Source organism: Patagioenas fasciata, chromosome 13, assembly GCF_037038585.1.
Source record: "Patagioenas fasciata isolate bPatFas1 chromosome 13, bPatFas1.hap1, whole genome shotgun sequence".
In the NCBI taxonomy this organism is placed as follows: domain Eukaryota; kingdom Metazoa; phylum Chordata; class Aves; order Columbiformes; family Columbidae; genus Patagioenas; species Patagioenas fasciata.
In genome coordinates this window covers 5,581,093-5,604,528 of record NC_092532.1, presented here as the reverse complement: position 1 = coordinate 5,604,528, position 23,436 = coordinate 5,581,093, and the positions used below count along the sequence as shown (strand labels likewise).

The following is a 23,436-nucleotide window of genomic DNA, read 5'->3' as shown; positions in this document are numbered from 1 at the left end:
CATTAAACAAAAGGTAGAAATAATATTTTGTCTGAAATATTAATTTTTTTTAACATTTACATCCCTACTTAATCCTTGTAGCTCATGGAATTTCTCAGAAGCATTAAAGTAAAAGCAAGTGTTCCGAAAATCTGTGAAATCTGAAAAGGTACAAGCTCCCAAACTGACTTAGGAAGGTCAAACCATGTCAGATAAGCAGAGGAAAACCAGAAATGGCTTGTAGAAAGCAAGGAGGATGATGTGGCATGCTGGGGTGTGCATGGTTTGCTGAATAAAGTGGATGTATAGGGGAGGGTGGGGAAACTAATGAGGAGGTAAGCAGGGAAGATACGTGAAAAACTGTAAAGGATAGGGAGTATGAATTTAAAGTGGTGAATTATGACCCAAATCAGGATTCTAGGGACTGAAATTCAATTCTGCATCTTGAAAACTGAAGAAACAACAAAGTCTGGACTTAGCCCAGATGACAGAGGAATTAGGTATATTAACGAAGAAGTTGTTCTGGATTAGGCCCAAAACTGCACTGAGCAGAGGTGGTGGGACGATGTTTGATTAATGAAACAGTTAGTTAGTGGAAAGCACTGTCTGATCCAAAGCTCAGGGGTCTGATGTAGTTCCAAGAAGCAGCACATTTTAATTGTGACTGAGCTAGGGTTCCCTCATATGAAAAAAGTGGCATGATTAAAGTATAGAAGTGAAGCGTAAGTGTTAAGAATAACTTTCCACAAAGAAAGATTTCCCAAGAATGCCTTATTGTTCCTTGTGAAAAGTGTGGGATGTAGGTTAGAGAAGAGAGCGATCCAGTTTGATACAGCTGTTAGTGTGGCTCTCGGTTGCTCAAATCAGCTTTAGCTCCTCTGTGTGTTGCAGCTCTTCATATTTCATATCAGATTATGCAAGGCCACACGATCCATTTTCTGTAGATGCTGGTATGTGCACACAGACATGTACACACTCATTTGCAGTGATTTCTGATTTAGCATAGTTTTGTAAAGACCTCCAGCTCAATAGCCTTAAAGATGATAAATGAATGTATAAATATAAGGGGAAAGTACCCAAGTTAATAGTGAACTTTTTTTTCAATAAAATAACCATGATTTCCAACATTTTACAGAGGTCCCTTCTCAGCTCAATGCATGCTAATAAAGACCAGTTCAGTGCAGCATTTCTCTCTCATCCCACCACTCTATATCTGCAGTTTTCTTTATTATTTCCTTATGCCTATCCCCCTTAAGATCCAATTTTCTAGTTATACTAGTGTTTATTAAAAGCTTGACTGTAAGGTCTTTGTTTACCCAAAGATCTATTTTTATCATAACTGTTTATAATGGTTAAACCTCAACAACTTAAACACTTTACACAAAATAATGTATTTTCAATAAATTGAAATATTAACCAATCATATGTAATGGTTCAGTTCTAGCAAATGGATTGCTAGAAGTCCTTAGGGTTTCATATAAATTGAAAATTGTATTGACTGACCAGGCTGCACTCGAATTACATTGCATTTGGATCAAAAAGCATAGAAAAAGTTCTCATTATAGTTCCCTGACATTAATTTGAGCATTTTTATATGTGTGTCCTATTAAGTACTTTAAGTGCTTTTTGATAATTGTGCTTTGTAGTTTTTACAGCACTTCAGCCTATTCCCAGTTCAATTTCCTCTTTTATCCGATGTTTGAAATATTGATTTCTGACAGATAAAAGCAAACCTTATAATCTCAGCAGCATGCAATAAGTGAGTAAGACGGGGCTACAGAATGCATCAGGGAACGGTCATATTTGAAACCGTCTTTGTTTTATTACATTTCGTCAACAGAATTTACTTACCGCTCGCTGATATTTATGTAAAAGCGGGACTCCTGATAGTCCAGTGGTATTACCAGCTCCTGGTATACTTTTGCATTTAGTAAGATAAAAGAAGAAACTCCCTTGGTGGTTGATGATTGCAGCTGCTTAAACTGCTGTCAGCTGGCTCGAAGTAACTGTGATTTATCTTCTTCAGATTGTGCAGCGTCGTGTCCGTGAACTTCCAGAGTTTGCATTAAAAAGTGACAGAACATCAGAGTGCCAGAAGCTTCTCATATTGTGGCTCTGAAGGTAAAAACAAGAGACATTGTGCTTGTTCTGTGTTTGGGAACGCCGTGCAAGCCCTCTGCGAGGCTCTTGTGACATGAAAGAGAGCTGCAAGGAATGGGTTGGGATTTTGGACGTGGACTAAATACAATGAAACAATGCTGAGGAATATAGACTTGATGCTTTGTCTTACACACTTGCACGATGTCTCTTCTGCAATTTCTAGAAATGAGAAAGCTGACTGAAGAATTCAGCCCAATACTATTTCTAGTTTAGTAGTTAATGATACGTTAGGAATTCAGTTTGCCTGTATCTCCTTTTCATTATCCAGCGTAAGCCCTTTTGTGTCTCACAGGTAACGCTGCCTTCAACATCTCTACCCAGCTCCATTAGCACCTGCAGTAAAAGAGCAGAATATATAACCTGTAGGGAATTATCTGCTTCATTTCTGGCAATATTGCCTCTGAAGTTGTGAAAATCGAAATCAGAATACCGCTTTAGAAGGTGTGAAAAGTTCTTTGGGTTACACAGTAGCTTTGGCAATCGATAGTAAAACTCTCAACGTGAGAATACAATAGAGTCTCCATCCTGAGTACTAGGTCAGGACAGAACTGTCTTTCTCTTGAGGCGTATGTTTTCAAGAGGGATCAATTTACTCAAAAACACAGGCATGCAAAATAAAGGAATGGGGATAATGCTTTTTAGTAATTTAGACATTTCTAAGACAAACTCTGAAATTTTTATTTAACCCCAAATTAGCCACCACAAATTCAGCCACATTTGTTTATCCGTCCTGGAAATACTTCAACAACTGACTTGCATCTAGGCCTTCACACACTTGGGTATGGAATAGTTTTCATACAACGGGCATTTAAAATGTTATATTAGTGAATTTTGATTGTTACAGATGGGAACTCTGCCAGCTGCTTAGCAGTTAAAGGTTTAATCTCCCAACAATTGAAGTTTTCATTACTAAGCAATTAGCTTAAAATTTTAAGTGATAAGTGCTTAACTGCATTCTGGAATTGCAGGTTGGTGATAGCAAAGCTGGGCAGGCTTCTGAGGAATAGCAAGCCTGGAAAACTGATTTTGGTTAAGGCTGTCGGGGAGAAAAGGGCTCCTGAGCTCTACAAGCCTTGGTCATGGCTTCTGCAGTGGTGATATAACTGTGGACAATCTCCATTAGAATTTCAAAGGAGCTATTTAGCATTTTTCATATTGGATTGGTTACAGTTCACTATTTAGAAGAAAAAGCATTGAGAAGGTTGGTCTTCTAATAAATCAAGATCATTATGATTTGAAGTCCCAAAGCCTGAAGTTATAAAGGCAGTCGCAGAAGCTGTCTCTTATAAAATATTATATATACTAGATTATAGTGGATAGCTGAATGGAACGTGCTCTTTGAAGAATTGGAAACCATTAGAAACATAAATGTACGATGTGGAAAAAATAGGACTGATGATTTTTGTTTGGGGTTCTTGCGGAAATCAGTTTGGGAAACAAGCCGTTGATTACAACATCTGACATCTTCTAATGGCCTGCTTGAATCTGAGATTGTATATAATGCTGTATGCACGCACACTCCAGTAAAATTGTCCTAATATTTTTATGCTTGATATTTCATCTTAGAATTTAAATCTCAATGTTTCAAATGATAGCACTGGACACACAAAACTAATGCCATTAAACTTATGAGCTGTTGAACAGCTTCAGAAGACCAAAGCATAATATCCCTAACTTTGTACATGGGAAGAATTGTGTTGGCCTCGATCGAATTACCACTTGCTCAAACCCAGTTGCTTTGATGGGGACGATGTCTTTATGTAAAACAAAGAAAATTAAACAGAGAGAAATCATTGAGCAAGTTCAGGTGTGCAAGTGCCTGTGATTTAAGTGGACAGGTAGCCAGCTATATGGCTAACTGTTTGACCAAAAGGGTCCATAAAGGAAATCTATCTCAATTTTCCAGGACTCTTAAAAAGTATAATTGATTCCAATGATTAATAAGTGTGAGAGTGAAATGCTTCACCAGGTTCTGTTTTGGTGCTAAAGAAATTAAAAACAAATAAAAACCTAAAAAAAACGTTTAGTTACAGACAATGGGATCAAGAAGTTGCAATGCAGCTAGTTTTGTTGTTCCCACTTTGTTATTTCTGTAGTGAAATTTTTGAAGCTCTGCAGAAAATTTTGAAAGAATGTTTTGGAGAGTTTCAGCGAAAGTGATTGGAATTTCTCTGCATAGTGCATACAGTCAGCAAGTTCAAAAGGCCTCGTTTGGGTCTTTTGTGTGTACGTTTGAAAGTTGGACAATATGTATCATTCTTTCACTGCTTACCTATTTATTGACCATTTAAAACTGAATCTCAACACCAATCTGCTATCCTGCAGTCATTACATCTTTCTATATAACTAATAACTTGGGTCCTCTTTTAAAAAGCTAAAAGCAACTACAGCATTTTGTGCCACTCCCAAACATGCACAGTGTGTACACTACAGGCATCAACTAGTGTATTTTATCACTATGTTCTTTATGATATTTTGACTCGCTGCTGTAAAGGGTCAGAGAAAAAAATTAAGTCACCTTAATAGATGATTTCTCTCACCTTGGACGCTCTGGGCAGCTGTGGTTTCTTTTTCCATGCACACAGTATAAGAAAACTAAGATGGTGTAACGACAGTAAATACTGCTCATAGTAAGTTTACTTGCTCTGGTGATTGCGACTTACCTGATTGTGCCTGAGACTTTTGGAGCGTCTTTTTCAGTAGAACGCAGTATTTTTTGTGGGAGTAACCATCTGGGACTCCAGTAGGATGCTTGAGGAATTAGTGCTCCATGTGTATGTTCGCAAGTATTTTTCATATTTCTTTTTTAAAGTTAGGCAAACAGATAATTTTAGAATATGTTGGTATCATTGAAAAAGGTAAGTCATCTACTTCATAAAAGCAGTGTAGATTTAATTCCTGCTTTTTACCTTGGTCTTTCCACCTTCCTCTTCCATTCTCTTTAGCTGTAGGTGCTCTGGGCTGTGTGTTCCTTGGTGCGGTGACACTCACATGGCTTCGGTGACACTCGCATGGCCCCCCTGCCGACGGTCCCATCTGGGCACAGGCTCCCACCCTGGCAATGCTCAGCAGCTGGTGGTTTCCTTCTTAAAGTGTCCAAAGTGTCAGAAGAATGATATTGAGCACGTTACACTATAGAACGAAATAACAATATTTCTCTTTGTTTTAGCTCCTTGATACCATCTTTAGCTGGGTGGGAAGGAACACAGATTGCCTGACCCTGGGGACCCTTGTTTCAGCATTTATTATTGGAAAAACATATGGCTTCCAAAAGCTAAAATGTATTTCAAATATCAGATCTCTCACTATGCTGAGCTAAATGCTGCCCTGGTGTATCCCATGTACACTCTGTGTTGACAGATGTGAAGTTCAAGTAAGAACAGAATTTGACCAGCTAAATTTAACAGAATAGGATGATGAGAGGGCAAAGAATTTTCTAAACATTAAATGCTACAGTGTGCTTGAATTCTGTTTTCAGATTTAGTCCTAGAGAGTCTGTTTGTAGGGCTATGCAGTGATAAACCAGCACAGGAGTATCTTTATTTTGTGATAGTGATGTCAAAAGTACAGTGCTTAGAGTGACAACTACTCAGTCATTTACTGGGAGGGTTTTATGTAAAGTTACCTTCATATTTTTAATATTTTTCCTTCTTCCCTTCCTCCCTTTCAAATATTTGGAAAACGCTTTTATCTTACAGCATTCAGGAAAGCGTTCAACTTGCTTGGCTTATTTAAAGTAATAATAGGAGTTTAAAATTCTGCCTAACAACAGAAGTCAGTTTTCAGCTGAATTCTGGGGAGGTTTTATTGATGTCAATGTAGCCTTTTTTTAGCAGTGTTTGCAAACGCGGAGCACATTGTTCAACTGGAACTTTTGGCAGTGACTGGGACAAAGCTTTCTGAGAGTGCACCACTGTCATGGCCTTGTCGTGCCACACAAGATCTTGTATACCAGAATCTCCCAGTAATACTGGCTCCTATCACATTTTTCTCACTTTGAATAATGGTGGAATTTCCAGCAAAAATGACAGCAAAAGTGCAAATATGAGTCTTGTACCTTGAAGAAGAGGTGAACAGGCATTCCTGACAACAAATACCATATTTGGCTACTGATGTCCTTAATGAAAAAAATAAAATAAAATAAAATGGAAGGGCATGGAGGTGAAAATTGTAAAATTGAGTTGTCTCCGTAGTAAGACCAGATATCCAGCTGTCGTAAACTGGCGATGATCCACTGGCTTCAACACAGCTATGCTCGTTATGCCAGCTGAAGAACTGACCCTGAGTATTATCAAAGTTTTTGTGGAGGTTACAGGAAAAGAAATCCTTTACAATTTCCTCTTTAAGAACTCAGGATTTCCGTTTGTGTATCTGCAAACTTCTGAACAATTGCGAATGAAATGTGGAGCACAGAGACAGGCACCACCACACTGACTGTGCTTGATTAGGGTAATCCTTTTTTTCCTTCTATGTCATTACTACAGCCAAGCAATTATTTATCATACTATCAATTGCTTGGAGCACTGTAGACTACAGGTTAAATATTCTCACGTCAATGCGATCTTCTGTTCCAAGTTCTCATTGAAATCTAATGACTTTCATCTTCAAAAGAAATTTTAATGAGTTCAAAGTATCAACCCTTCTGTTTTAATTGCAGTACTTCATACACTTCACATTCTGTAGATCAAAACCACCAATTTTTTTTCTTTCACCTGATAATAGTGTTGACATGCTCTTTCCAGAGCTCTTGTCTTCTGTCCACTTTTTATTAGTCATGTTCATGTGAGATATAAGTCTAGAAATATGCAACGCAGACATTTAATACGCATAACAGATCTGGTACTTACCACAGAAGAAGTTAACGTGCCAGTCACTGTTACTTTGATTAGCGTGAAATCAGAGATGTCTCAGATGATGATGTCTGTAAGTCAAATAAATGCATTAAATAAGTGGTGGTGGTGGTATTTTACCAAAGTACCAAGACTTTGGGACTGCATGTGGAACAGAGCACAAAATAAGGTATTTCTATCTCTCTGTGTGTAGGCAGCTACATATCTACTGCTGTTCTGTCCTTGTCCTCACTTCCATGAGACTGCTCCGTGTATGTCTCAGGTGCCCTTCGTTCAGTCCTGTCAGCATCTTCACATGTTCTTGTGTTTTCATCATCCCCTCTTGCTAGGAGCATCCTTCTTTCACTCGTCCTCATAAATATTAATTACTGTGATCTTGGTGCAATAAGTATAGGTAGACAGCTTTGCAAGTGAAAAGTTATCAAGTGTTTTCTAAGAATCTGTAGCCTTGAATTCAAAGTTCCAGTCAATATTTAGAATGTAAATGAAATGTGGGTGTGACCTGCGATTGGGCACCAACAATTGTAGGAATTGAAGCTCCGTGAAATATCTGGCCTTCATAAATAAGTTTCCAGTATTCTTAACAGGCAGTACTTGACTTGTTCTGTTCCATCAGCCCTTTGGAAAGAATTATTTCCCTTATGGTTTCTTATAAAATTGTATAACATATAGCATTTTAGTGTCTTGCATCAGGGTGTAAAACATTGCGCTGCCAAATGGAGGGATTTTGGTGCATCGTTGGCGTTGCGTGATATACTGAATGGATATAGATTGGGTAATTCTTTGATCAGTTCTACAGATCTAGAATTTTTTCCTGTTGTGCCTATCTAGTTGTTCAGTAGATTATAACGCAAAGAGCTATACGATACTCCTTCAATAACTGTGGCTAGCAGACTTAAAATGTTGGCTTCTGCTCATTACTAAAGGTGGACCAGAGCATTTAAGTTCTCAAGTGCCATATGTGATAAGCCAAGACGAGACCTGTCTCCTTATGGTCAATCTATTTTTTTGTTTTTAATTGTGTTGTGACGGTAAAGAAGTATTAAGACCCTACATGGTTCACTAGACCAAGCTTTACCCCCGTACCTAGAGGCAGACCAAATGCAAACATCAGATTTAGGTATAAGCTGTTAATATATATTAGCCAAAAGTTCAACATTGAAGTTTCTCTGCAGTTTTTGTTACTGCATGATGCTTTACTGAGAGAATGCAATGCAAGAGCGCAGTTTAGTATGTACTTTGTCATGGGAAATGAGGAATGCAGCACAAAAACGCACCGCTTACATTTTAAAAGGTATAAAGCGCATCTGTTGTGGAAGCTTCAGGTGGATGTATATTGCACTCGAGAATGGTTCAGAGCCTTGAGCCTTCAAATTCTGCATCATGTTTAGAGTAAGGGTTAAATCTGTTTTCAGGATTCCTGAAGTACAGCAGTGAAACAGATCTAGATCTGACTTGACTCTTCGAATATTTTTAAATTATTTTTAGAAAATGAATTACAAGTTAGTATTTGTGTTCGTCTCCTTATATGATGGTCCAGCTTCAGAGCTCAGTTACTAGTTATTAAGGATTTTTAAAAATTGCTCTTTTTTAGCTACTAATTTACTATCAGCCTTCCAAAGACAGATTGGTAGGATATAAATGAAATGCTATAATTATACGAGGGAGTGGGTCACTGACCTTTGGATTGCAATATCTTGTCTCTTTTGTCCTTGCCTTATACCACCCAGTCTACAGGATGAAATTGTGTCTTTTTCTTTGGTTGTCTCAAGAATGAGGTGGTATTGGAAACTAGTGAGGCATGGCACAATGTAGGTGTTCATAGCTTGCAATAATTTATCCATTTTCATTTTGTTTGATTTTATTAACACCTGTGTCTCCAGGGAACGCAGGGAGGAGGGGAGGAAAGGACAGAATACTTCAGCAATAATCTAATGATCAGCACTTACACTCCCCCCTCCAGCCCTGCTGTTATGTCAAATGTCAAGATACCTCACAGGCAAGCAATTTATAATACAAAATGCATATATATAAAGGGAGCAGTTCAGATGGTAGTAAGCTGTATGTCATGGGATACACACGTACGTGGAGGACAGCAAGGGAGTCATTAGAAATATGGATTTTTTTGGTGATGCGGTGGCTGTTTGTCAGCTGGTGTAATTGGCACACGTCAATGGAACCACTCAGAAATATACCATCTGAGGAATTAGTCACTTAATGGAAGTTAATCAAAATTTCTTCTGAGAGAGCAGCAAAAAAATCTTGGACAGCATTTGGAGACAAAGAAGAAAACACATAAGCAGATTGCAATCCCGTATTATCTTGAGTTTTGTCTGGGTATGCATTTCTGGAGTATTTCTAAAAATACTGGTGTTTGAGGCAGTAGAAACCAAAGATTTCCTGTCAAGTTAACCGAAGCATTCTGAGGTTTGAGAAATTACAGACCTGATTTAAACATAATCAGATAAATTCAGCAGCAAACTTTGGGAGTCAGAAACAAAAGAAGAGCTCTATTAGTGTGGTTTCCTTTTCTTCTCTTCTTCTCTTTAATTTTTAGAAAACTCTTTTCAGTACAGCATCAACGTAGCATTAACTGTCAGCACTACTGTATTTTTGTATTACAAAATGAAATAAATCTGTGCAGAGTTCTATGGAACTATCCCTATTTGCTCATAAGTGTGACTAATTGATCTTGTTTATTCACAAAACTACTTCTTTCCTACTAAATAAATCATATGTGAATTCTACATGTTCAGGCAAATGCTATACATTTAACAAAGCTTTTCTTAAGAATCATATTTACATTTCATTTCTGACTGTGATTCCCTGTGTATTGCATTCATAAGACTGGTATCAATACCCACCTGAAAAACTTCTGCCAAACAAAAAAGCATAAAATACCTTAGTTTTATAGTCTCTTTAAAGGGGGACTTAATTTCTGTAATATCTGACTGTGGTAACAGAATTATTGTGGTTATATGATCTGATCCTTCAGATTTGAATTCTGTGTTGACAATCTCAGTGACTGGTTTTGTTCTTTGCTAGTTTTCCCGTGATTCATGTGTGTGGGAATCTGGTGAGGAGGAGGGACTCAAAGAGAAAAAATGAAGGGTAAAGTATGAAAAAGATACACAGATAATTCCTTACCATCGTCTGTCATGACCTAGGAGAAATGGAAAGTGACACAGTTTTTAGATAATGGTATTTCACAAATTTGAGTGTGGAGAGAACAAATGAAGCCTACTGCCTAGTTCTCCTTTCTGTTTATAAACATCCTCCTTCATTTCTTCTCTTCAGGCACAAAAGTAGAAAAGGTAACAGTATCAAGTTGGATATTTAGCAAAACAAAAGGCTGTTGTAGTGAGTGTCTTAGTCTGCAGGTACCATTTTGTATCCTAACAAAAGTGCTCAGGATGTAAATTACTCCATCAATAAAAGCGCGCTTATTATATGGAATGTATAGAGTGAGGCCTAAAATAGTGGGTTACACTCTAAGAGAAAGCTGGCTTTAAAAACATATGTAAACTGAAAAGCCCATGTTCTCTTTTGAATGTCTTGGGTTTTGAGGTCTTAAGAGTTGAAGAACAATCTTGAGCAGAGCACGTAAGGGCGTGCGGCACCGCAAAGCCTGGTGATCCCCCGGCTAATGGGAACAACCCACCTCTGCAGTCAGCAGCAGGGGAGCAAAATGATCGTGGGCTTACTATATTCACATTAAGGGGCTTCTGGTGCCTGAGCTTGAGTTTGTGAATACACACCTGCAGTCTGGAGGTGGCAGCTCATTTGGAGTTACCACAGGTATTTGCACACCGTGGCAATACATCAGAGTAATCGACCTTATCAGATCTGTGGTTTAACCTGCCTGTGAATCATTGGTTTCACTTAGTTGAATTTTTTAATAATCAGGCTTTTTAATCATAATTGAACATAACTAAGGTTTTAAACAAACCATTATTTAAAAATGAAAAGATCAAATGATTTTTTTTTTCCACCTGAAAATATTGCCTGGAGAAAAAAAACCAAAAAAAAAAAAACAACAAAAAACAAAAGAGCTGCAATTATTTGTGGGATTAAATTCAAACTAGCGAATTTTCTCAGTTGAGTGAGCAGGAACATGGGTAGAAAGAGAAAAGCAGCACTGTGTCGCTCACTATTACTGCTCACACTGTAGTTCTGAAGGGCCAAACCTCTGGGAAAAAGGAAAGGTGGTCAACAGCTGGATGAGCAGCCAAACTCTGATATTTTCTTCCTTTTCTGTCTGGATCTCAGTCTATCGTCTGTCACATGTTGCTGTTGGTGGAGAGCAGCGAGGGGCTTGTGAGGTACAGGCAGACTATGGTCACCCTGGTAGTGTGGGAGGGAGGGCAGCGGATTAATAGATTCAAGAATTTACATCCACTTGTGCATGTGCCCATGCTCTTACTTTCTGCACATTGATAACTCTTTTGTGTCTCTTAATTCCATTACCTATACAGATGGCAGAGCCATCTTCTCTTCCTGCAAGTGAAGTGATTAACACCACCAGTTGCGACTGTCTGTGGATGCTGGTTTGAAAAGTACTTCATACATGGTGCTCTGGCCATCTGTGTGCTAAAGCAGTTTGAACAAAGGGCAGCTTAAACCCTCACAGAACTGTGCCTCCGTCCATCTAGTTGTCTTAACTAAAACTGCAACCTGCCTTTGAGGAACTACGTGTAATAAAATGTTACACTTCTGGGTTTTGTTTTTTCCTTTTCCTATTGCGTATTTCTTTGGAACAAATCCAGACACCTAATAAACCTTGATCATAGGATTATTGGGAGTGTTCAGAGGCTGACAATTGCTGTGCAGCACTAGGAGATGAGCTGAGGTTGTGAACAGAAAGGCAGCGATGGTTTCTCTGTGACCCAAACTGCCTTTTGCTGAGTGAGGTGACATGAACGCCACCTCCTTCTCTGGGGGTAAAGGGGACAGAATCCTGCACCCATCCTCTTGGACAATGCTTCTAGATGTCCTCAGGACATTGAGAAAAGCATAAAGCATGAAACTTCACCAGAGCCAGGATTCTCCTCACCTCTCTTGTCCGCTGTTACTGGAATCAGCCATCAGATCAGAGGGTTTGTGTGGTGGTCTGAGGGAGATGCTGGCAGTGAGGTTCCAAGGGAACAAAACTATTTGCTTCTATAGAACAGCTTTATTTTTACCCCCCCCTTTATTTTTTTAATTCCATTCATTAAGAATTTCCTCATAGGAGAAAAAAAGAAAAGGGAGACTTTGAATTCGACAGATTGTTGAAATAAACAAATAGGTGTTTGTTGCCTAGACATCCACTGCTCATGGCTTGTGGTCTCCTTTTTTCAGGCTGTCATCAGTAATGCTATGACTAAACCTGCTTGTATCTGCTTAGTAACCAGTGTAAGCAACCTGGACCTCACAGTAACTGATCCATAATAAGGATAGACTCTTATTTGCATGGTTTGGTAACATTCAAGATGCTGTTGTTGTTCTGTATCTGTTCCTTATTTCTGCCTGTGCCTATCGCGATCACGTCTTTCCTAGTCCTGACTATCTGATTTTAAGTTAGGGAGCTTTGATGAGCACCACATGTGTCTGGCATGTCTGAAGTCATAGTATGTCAGTGAAGCAACCACAGGATAATTCTGAAGATCTAATTTGGGTATTAAAATAGCCGGAAAACTAGAACTTATATGGAAAGGGTTGGCTTTGTAGTGCTCTTGGAATCCTGTTCAAGAAGGTGCTTTCTGAAGTTGTTGCGTAGAAGAGTCAATGACTGGTCTCTTGATCTGGTACATAGGGAAACTTGTTCAGTCATCTGTACATTAGACATTATGCAAGTTTTTCAATATTATATTGGGATTTTTTTCATTTCTGCGAGCATGCCATGATTGTAGGTCGGAAGGTTTGTTTCTTCAGCATTAATAGTTAATTTTCTGTATGCTCAGAACTAAATTCTTCACTTAAATCACTCTTTTTTCTTTTTTTTATTCTCCTGTCCTTCTTCCTTATACAATTCACTCTACCACTTTGATCTACTCTGAAACACGTAGGCTATGTCAAATTCCTCACATTCACTTCACTAACCTGTGCAACCACAGCAAACATTTGTCCCAATAACCATTTAGCTTTCCAGCTAGACACAAGTATGCAATTTGAGAATTTTATATGCAAATGATTTAGCTGTAACTTTTTCCATCCTTCTGTGTAGAAGTAATAACTGTAACTTTTGCCCAGGAAAGACCTTTTTTTACAGTGAAATATATTGTCACCTGAAACATACATTTTTGTATGTGCTGTTTTACCTCTCACAATGATAGCAGTTATTAGTAAACCACTAAAACTAGTAAGATTGTCACCTGTTACTTTAGTTTTCTTTTAGTTTCCAGCCCCTCACACCTCCATTTATCTTTGTAAACTCCTTTTGCTCCCAGGAGCGTTGTTAGACGCTGTGTTGATCAGAAAGGCTGTGATAAGGCTGGAGTGAAGATGAGTGACACGTGAAACTATAAACATAAATTGTCATCTCTTTCCACACGTGTACTTTTTGTGCATCAGCAATGTGCTGTCAGTATTTTAATCAGTAATTCTCAGAGTATTTTCCTCTTGCTTATGACAAACTGCATTTCCTAGCATTACATGTGTTCAGATCATTTGAGGACCCCATTGTTTCCCTCATACAAAGAATTATGTGATAGAATCTGTTCAGACTGACTTCAGCCAAGCATCTGGACTAACAGCTCCCTTATAAACAAGGGCAGAGAAACATCTCTTACGTTTATCTCCATCGAGGGTATTTCACTCTAAAAGCTTACAGTTTGTTCTGTAAAGGTACAGAGAGTTTGGTGCTGAAGTAGGTCAGTGTCCAACTTGAATACAAATCCCACAGAAAGGTTTAGGCTATCCTCTTCCTATCCTCCCCAAATCTGAACATCACACAGCTACTTGATACTGCAGTTTAAAACGCAATGGAAATTTAGTCCAATAGAATACAATTGTCTGAGGCTTCTGTTTGATTAGGACACTAGGGTTAACAGCTTAATAAATAGACTGCAGGCAGCTGGGGCAGTAGCAGCTACAGAAATTCAAACCCCTAATCTTGTATCTTATCTGAATGCATTCACTTTGACAGAAAAATATCCACATACTACTTAGGGAAAAGCCTTCTGTTCAAAACCAGAGGGAGAAAGTCAGAGTACCACATAATCTGTGCCAGCTTCTGGAAAAGGCGTCTTTTCTGAGTGTCGCTGAATCTTACCTGAGCACATGGGATCTGATGCACCCTGGCATGCACCCAAACTAAAATGCTAAGTTCAATAGAGCAGTTAATTTATTGCAAGATTTAGCCCTAGCAGTCACTTATGCTACAAGGGACATCATTAAAGCATTTGGTATAAACTCTACGATTTCAGTTCATGAAAGACGTTTTAACTTATAAGTCTACATTAACCTATTTCTTGGAAACTGGTTAGGTAACATATTCTGAGGAGTTTAATAGGATGCTGTTTATAAACTGGCTGTACCCAATTTGGATTGATTCCAAGATTGCTATTATTGTGCTAAACTGAACAATGAGAACTCAGTTTTACTGACAATAATGGTGATAATGTATATGATGCATTGATAGTTCTCTTGTATACATTTCTGATCTGATACACCATGAGAAGCACCATGATGCAGATGACCTAAGTTGCCACTCATCCTACTGTAGTACTCTAGAAATAATGTGTTCTTTGCTAGCTGATCACAATAACTATGCAATACACTGCTGATGAGAACCCCTTCTTTACTGTCTTGGAGTGCTGGTTAATTTAACCTCTCACTTTCTTAGAAGCTCAGCGCTGTGAACTGTACATCAAGTAAAAATGTTCTGGTAATTACTCCCTGGGGATAAACAGAAGTTTCACTCTGCAGTCAGCAAGCACCTGTCTCATCAGGAGCAGGGTTCAGTGGTCTGTGTACCTGATCTACTCAGCGCGGTGTTCAGTCCACCGTGCTCACATCTTTCTCGGTTGAGGCATTCTCTGTACCACAAACTCTCTTCTCTTATAAAAAGTGTTGCCTTCTGAATTCCTTTCAGAAGGTACTTACAAGTCCCTCTTACTTTGCCCTTCCTACTGCAGGCTGCTGTGTAGTCTCAATTTTCAGTCAAGGTTGACTGTTCTCATGGGTGCCTGTCCCTGGATTGCACTGCTTCCTTGGCTGTGTGCTGATGTCCATGCTGCCCAACTTCAGTTTGGAATAAGTGGAGCAATCTAGTCTACACTCATCATCTACTATCTCTCATCATGGAGAAACATGATGCTAATGGGATGGAATACTCTTTGATCAGTCTGGATATCAGTCCGGCTCTGCCCCATCCGTGCCCCCCTTCCTCGCTGCCTCACACCTGTGGGCAGAGCGCGCAGAGCAGAGCAATTGAAAACATTACTCTGTGCTGGGGTGTTCTCTCTTGTTCTCAAATTAAGTCCAAATACTGACCATGCTAGATATAAAAAAGAAAGGTTTCCAACTGCATGAAGAAAATGAATTCATTTTCAGTCAAACCAGCACAAGGGTCACTCTTTAAGCCCATTGACTTCCTCTGTATTCCTATTGCCAGAGTTTACCAGGGAGACGCAACTTCTTGGCTCTACATACCAAAAGCTCCTGTTAAAGCCAATGGATTTTTTTTTTAATGAGGAAAATGTTAGTTCTCTAAATGAAAATTAATGCTGATATCAGTAAAAAATGGGGTTTCTGACTTCAAATGCAATTTGTTAGAGTGCTGTTAACATTTATGCACCAGGCTGCTTTTTTTTTTTTGCTTTAATACTCTGTTAAGCTGTATTTTTTAAGGCATAGAATTCACCTACGGAAAATTGGTCGAAAGAATATTAGATAAATCAGTTTTACGTAGATAAAAACACAACTACAGTACTTAACTTCACACATAGCGTTGCCAACAAAGTAGTCTGTAGAGACTGAGCCTGGAATGCATATGGAAGTTCTTCACATCAGCTAGGTGTTGAAGGTTGTGTTTTATGAGTATAAACCATTAATTGATAGATATGAGGTAGCAATCAAAATGTAAATAGAACTTGGTTTACATTAGTGGCTAAGTTAGCTGCATAGATATATTATATATGCTTTTAGGAAGCTGGACGCAATTTCAAAGCATATCTTTAATTCATGAATTGTTAAAATGAATTCCATTTGGGGCTTAAAAAATATTGTGATTAAAAAATTATGCTTTTTTCTGAGCTGAATCAACTTCATAATTTCACATTATTCGTGTATGAAAAGCTGAATCAGGAAGGAGTCCTCTTGTTTGTTCCAAAAGCATTGCTACCTTTTTTAATATTGTAAAATAATGTTCAGTTACCAATTACTTTCAGTTTGACAGCTGCACCTTTGGTAGGTTCTAATAAACCCAACTTAGGTTAAAGGCAATATTTCATTATTGTTATTGGTGCATGCTTCACATATTTAAAGTAATGTGTTCTGAGATACATGTTGTAGTATGCTCTTTCTAGTTATGCATTTATGGCTTGTATACAGAGCTATAGGGTGGGATAAAACTTGTGAGCTTCTCTGCCTTCCACTAGCAGTGAATAGAGGAAAGTGCACATATTTGTATATCGACGGGCATGATTTTTACCCTTATCCTTGTTCAACTGTCCTAGAGGTCTCACTCTTTTGAGGGTACTAAATGAAGTCATTTACAGAATCCGAAATAACTTTTTACCTCCTCAGATGACACGATAAGGCCAGTGGCTGCTGTAGGTGACAGAGCAGTGTGGCCGTGTGCTCATTCGCACGGCAGTGATGGTTTGACGCAAGCAGCCTCAACCCAGAGATGAGTGGGCGGCCAATTCTCATCTCTGATGGAAGGTTCTCTTGGGGATGGCTTTTATGTGACAACCTACAAACCTCCAATTCAGGAGGCAATTAGGTGACTCTCTGGATTATACCCTTTTACTGTAGGACAGCAATCAGTTAATAACCCATCTACTAACATGTGAGAGATACATACCCTTTCCCCTCATTTGCAGCCTGTGTTACATGTACTTTTCAAAAATAAATATTTACACTCAAATCAATGCAAGAGCCTTAAATACATTACTGGAATATTTACTGCAGGCTGGTATCTTTTTGTTTTCTGGAACCTAACTGACCACTACCAAAATAATTTTAAAATGCTAAAATGATCTCAGAAGTCATGTGGGAAAACTTTAAATAACAAAATGCTTGATTATTTTGTAGCTAGGCATGCTGTTACTAATGGCTACATTTAGTGATGGAGACTATAAACTGTAAATCATACCAGTGTTCCCATGGCAGAGCAAGCTGCAATCGTGATCTGACAGTGCCCTGTGACCTCTCCAAGGAAGGCATAGTGGGAATTATGTGGGGACATTATGCTTGATTAGTCTCTCCCTAGTTTGCCTGGGTGGGAAGATAATTGAAAACACAATGGACTTTGGAAATTGAAGGTTCTGAGATGCACTTTGCAAACACATGCAATTTTAAATCTATAATGTGTCATCTATATCAGCAGTAGACATTGTCTTCATTACATAAATACAATTCTTCTGCTAATACAGTGCAAATAGGGGTTAGGCAGCATCTGCAGCTATTGTAATCCACACTTCAAACAGCGGTATCCGTTTTATGTTCTTAAATTCTGAGAATTAAATAGGAGCTTGGAACAGAACCGATCGTGTGGTTGATTTCACATTCTCTGACTTACAGCATTCAATAAATAAAGAAGTTGAATTGTGCACACTAAGTGGTCATATAAAAAAATCAACAGTATAGCTTACGCTTGAGGAGTATTGGGAATTGGGGAAAGAAGGAATTTGGTTTAGCTATGTTAATACACGGCATCTATAAGCTAGTACTGAGACTATTATTCTGGATGTTTTCTGGTCTGTTGAGTCCTAATGTAACTAATCTCCAACAGATAGTGCTGCCCAGGGTTCCTGTAAAACAATCATCTGCAAACATATTTATTAACCTTTGTTATGTAGTTTTCTGCAAAGTGCAGGCCACCCCGCTGAACAGTCTACAGCATTTATTTACAATGCTGACTCCTATTAGATATCATTAGGTACATAATAATTATAATAATTATGTGCATTGCTTAGGCTACCCTGCTAAATAACAACCACTTTTATTCAGAAGTCATAATTGCAGCAGCTAGACTTAAAATGAAATCTAATTAGATTTCAATTCATCCCCTTTCACACATAATCTATATCCACTGTATAGCTATGAAATCTTTCCAGCAAAGATTAATTCATGTAGCCTGAAAAAGTATCATCTCTGTGGTCTGTCAAGCAAAAGTCAGAAAACAGTGAACATTTTGCAAAAAAAAAAAAAAAACAATTATTGCATTAGAACTTCAGGGCTTTTGTGCGACTTCTCAAAGAAGGCATAATGCTTTTTCCCAGAGCTATACACTTTGGGGTTTTGCAGCCATAGCTCCATTAATGAACATAATAATTCCGTAACTCGATAGTGGGATATAACCTTAAAATTAAGAGTTAGAATTCTCCTGAGTTTTGCAGATTTGAATCTGATCTTAATGTGAAGCTGTAGTCTTCCTTGTGTGAAATTAAGAAGCTTTACAAGCTTTTGAGCAAGGAAAGGTGAAAATACAAACTTACCAGGTGAAGGAAGTATAGAAATGATCTTTAAAACTATGTGATGATTAATCTGCTAAACCTATTTCCTTTCAAAGGACAGAGGCAAGAATTACCTGATACCTTCTCAACGTGAGCCCCATCTGCACATCCATATAATCTTTCTGCAGGGAAATTGCTGGCACTGGTCTTATTCAGCCTATGACCATGGAGCATTTACTGTATTAGAAGTCTCATGAAATTATTGCAATAAAAGTTTTAAAACCTTGGAGGCACCCAGGAAGGCAAACAGCATGAGTGGAATGGTCAAGGAATGAACGTAAGGAACAGATTTGGTTCTGAACTCCTAGCACGTTAGGAGTGGCACAGATCGGGATGGTGTACTAGATTTTTTTTCCCCACCAAGGGTTTTGGAGAACAGAGCAGGTTCTTTAAAAAAGGCTGTAAGTGAACTTGTTTGAGTACCACCCATAACAAGGTTTTCCAGGTTATCTGAATGTAACTGGAAACAGTAGTGCAGTAAAGACTGTGTTTGTGTATTTGAGAACTGCAGACTCTACTGCTCAGTAGAAGTTAAGCCACTTGGGACATGAGGAGGGAGTATTCATACCAGTCCTGAGGATGTTTCCAGTCTGAAACATATTTAGAGTGTTCTTTTAGGGCAGGACATGCCCACACCACAGCAATCTCAGTCCCTCCTGGAGTTCCATAACCCCCTCTTCTTGTTCCAGTCCCACTCCAAAGCTACCTCATCCTTCCCAAACACTAAGCTGATGTCACACAGCCATTTCTTCCTCTTCCCACAAAGCCCCTGTCCTCCTTTCAGCTCACTCTATCTTTCTGCCATGGATTTCCACATCCTTCACCTAAGTCTGAGGTTTTGAGCTTGAAAACATCTCTCTGGAAACTGCCTGAATTTAGCAGTCTCCAGGCTCTGTGGGTGCTGCTTGTAAGTGCCAACATTTTGACAGACCATCTTGGGTTGCTGTACTATCTCATGTGCCTTGTGTGTCATCTTCAGGCAGTTGCTGCTCAGGAGAGGGAAGTTGTACTTTACCGCTGCCATATGCAAAACCGTGTAGACACATGGATGGTTTTTTGTAGTCTTACACGGTTTTGACCTCCGTCTCATAACTGCTACTAGTTTAATTCTATCTTGTACCCATTCATTCTAGTCTGTGATGTCTTTAATACCCGTCTGTGGGAATAATGGCCAATCCTTCCTTACCCCTTCAAAGAGAGGTACCGAAAAGCTTGCAGTCCGTGGGCAGTGGTGAGTACATATCTCCTGAGAAACCATTTCAGTCTATGTTCGCACTATAATTACTGTAATCTACAGTAATGATACCAGATCTGACTTAAAACTGTATTGTTTCATTTCTGATAGGAAGCCTACTGCAGTGATAGCAAGGTGATCTAAAAGAAAATCATTTCTGTAGCTACAATGGAAAAAAAAAAGGCAACATGAGCACACAGAAACACGTACACACACACACACACATATGTATATGCTCTGAGAGACTGCCTTATATAGTTTTCAGCTATAATTTTAGAACTTTCCCCCTTGAAATATCAATGACGTCAACCTTCATGTAAGATTTCCATTTCTGTGCTTTATTCTGGTTGATCAATTCTCTCATCACTCAGTGATTCTGAGCACACATCCCTATTTAATGTATGGGTATATCCACAGGCATTGCATTTGTCTCAGTTGTACTGATTGAGACATGTTTATCCAGAAAAAAATATGGGTGGCAGGTATTGACAAGCACAAGGTATTAGGAAGGATGCAAAAGCAAATCTGCTTGAGGAGTTTTGGAATAGTTAACCAATGAACTTTGAATTCCTTGAAAGTTCAGCTTATTATTACTCCCCAGTGCAATGCTGTGCACTGATATCTTTGGCCTTGTGGCACCAGCAATACTGTCTTTTTTCCTCTCAGCTGATGAATCAGATGTTACATATGTCTGCAGTTACCTGAAAAGACCGTGAACTGTGAGAGAAATGAATATTGTAGGCTGACACGGACCCAATTTCTGAGATAAATTAGTTAGAACCAGCATACTAAAAGAGATCTCAATTGTGGCCATGAAGTGTCAGGATGAGAATTTGGGAAATCTGCACTAATGACTTAACCTTTGTTGGCTTTCAGCCTTTCCTGGTTGTATTTTGGGATTCCTTGTGTGGTTGGTAGGTTTGGGAACTCCCACTCAAGAAAGTATCGGGACTATGTTGATTTTGAAAGCATAGAGGGACATCCTTGACACCAGGGAAATGGTTTAGATGGAAATACGCTTGAAACGAGCAGTATCATGTTCCATCATCATTCTTAGTTCATGTACAAATGAATATACCTGTCAGCAGGGAAACTGATTAAGTATCATATACACACTATTATGCAATATTGAATACAGATAAGAAACTATTCTGAATTTCTAATAAACAATTAAGGGTTGTAATTGCTTGCTAATAACAAATTTTAACAAAGTTGCTACTGAACCCTAGTAAGAAGACTTGCATGACTGGGAGATTAAAATAGCAGCTGATAACTATTTAGGAAAGTCTGAATGGATGAAAAGAGGATTGCAGTCTACTTTTGCTTTAGTGGCTTTACTTGTTTCAGTGTCATTCATTATTTGAAAATGTGTGGCCTCACATAGAAAAGGATCAATGTTATTGCAGATAAATCTTGTGATAGGCAACAGGAGAACGAAGTAGCTCATCAATCTCCTGGTTAGAATACGCAGTAAAAATAAATATGTTCTCAAGATTAGAAACTTATACGGTGTCATTAAATAACAATAATAATAAAGATGTAAATTAGGTTAAGGTTTTCTGGTTTTAATAGAAACATTCGTAGTTTGAGACTGACTTTTGTTAAATATTAAGAAATAGGAAAGAAAGCAATTGGATTTTAGGTTTGTCGCTGTTGTTTGGAGAGGAAGTGAAAATAATTACTAAAATATATAGAGTGATATGTAACAAAGGCATTATATACAGAAATAAAGCTGAAGAAAGGGTAGATTTCTGTTGATTACTATAAACTAGGAACTGTAAGAACAGTTTAAAGTTTTTATTTTTAAAATACCAAGAACAAAAGAACCTCAGCGAGTGGTTTTACTGTGCTATCTGGATATAATAAAATTAGGTATAATGGAACGAATGTTCAATAAACTTCTGCCTTGGGGAAAAACTGCCCCATAGTTTTGCATCATATATTTATGATATTGTTACTGTAGTTTAACTAACAGAAATCTAGAGGGTTGTTTTATCTATCTGCATTGATAAAGGAATCTTCAATCTATAAATTAAAAATATTAAATTCAGTAACTGAAATCTGAAATGAGACAAGCTCCCATTATAGGAAATGCAGGTTTCCAAAAGGGAAGTGAAAAGCACTGATTACAGGGGCTGTCTGGCACTGAAAACACTGAGAGCAGAGAGGGAATATTTAAAAATGTCCCAGTTCAGCCCCAACAAAGGGCTTTCTCACCCAGCATCTGTGTGGCGCGGGTGATTGAAATGCCTCAGGAAGGCTGCACATGTAAGTATTAAACCTTTTGTATGGTCAAATCCATACACTCACACAAACCTGAGAAGGGTTTACTTTAATATTCTGTTGGGGGTTTTTCTGGGCGTGGATAGCCTCCTCCTTCCCCTCCCCCTGAATTTCAAGGTCCCTTGACATTTTCAACTCTTATCTTTGTGAATCACAGGGTTTCTCTGGATGGCTTAAGACTCAATGGTGGTGCACAGAACTGGGTGAACCTGATCTGGCTGGCGTGGCTAAAATCAGCATGAGAGGCTGCTATTTCAGCAGGAGACCATTACAAAAACGCTTCTGAGGGAAACCACAGCATTACGCAATGCTGTCAAACACAAGAAAAAGGAAGGATGGAAACAATCTCTTAGAAATAAAGTGCCAGACACTAGTCTTGCGTGAAACTGGAGTAAGTCAGGCTGCTGAAATGAGCAGTGATCATAGAATCACAGAAGGGTTTGTGTTGAAGGGCCCTTCCCAGTGCCACTCCTGCCATGACAGGGACATCTTCACCAGCTCAGGTTGCTCAGAGCCCGTCCAGCCTGGCCTGGGATGTCTCCAGGGATGGTTCATCCACCACCTCTCTGGCCAACCTGGGCCAGGCTCTCACCACCCTCAGGGCCAACAATTTCTTCCTCATGATGTAAGTAAGGTCAGAATTAGGTCCAACATCTGACTTGTGAGATGCAAGTGAGACCCACGAGAGAAAGAGATTTCACTCCTTTCACAACCAGCATAAATGCAGGTGGATTTTCAGTGAGTACATTCAGTGGCAATTCTGAGTAGCAGAAATATCTGGGTAAATCCCTGCTCTGAGTTACTGTGTGCAGAAAGAGCGCTGCATCCGACCTGCAGCCACGGTTTGGCAGCTTTATTTGTTAAATATTACGCTGCTTAGCTGAAGTTAATAGCAGCAAATCACAGCACTTTGTGGAGAGAAGGGCTGCCCAAGCAGTCCTGTGTGCTTCCACTCACAAGTGTTGAAAAGCAAAGAAATTGCAAGACGGAGCATGTTTTTGTACTTTGCGATGTGCTCTTTCTGTATTATGAAACTCTGACCATGTTTGCTATATATCTCCAAATAATTCCATTTTAACAAAGGAAAGTTAGGGCAGAGAATCGCAAGAATACAAAATGTTGTTAACAGGATGTGAATAGACGCCTGATGAGCCCAGGAGCTCAGAGGGGCAGCGCTCTCCCTATCTTGTTTCTATGTCTTTGTCTGTATAAAAGAGCCAGGACTGATGTTTTAAAATGAAAATGTTTTTAAATAACTATGTCTAGA

General features: G+C 38.8%; 1 long non-coding RNA gene across 7 annotated transcripts in view; it reads left to right on the top strand.

Annotated features, from left to right (window-relative positions):
• The window catches only part of LOC139829077 (uncharacterized), a 215,115-nt gene that overhangs the window by 137,187 nt on the left and 54,492 nt on the right, over window positions 1–23,436 (top strand). For all 7 annotated transcript variants that reach the window (XR_011741297.1, XR_011741301.1, XR_011741302.1 and 4 more), the window contains exon 7: window positions 2,006–2,100. This is a non-coding gene — a long non-coding RNA (uncharacterized lncRNA). The remainder of the gene's footprint in view (window positions 1–2,005; window positions 2,101–23,436) is intronic.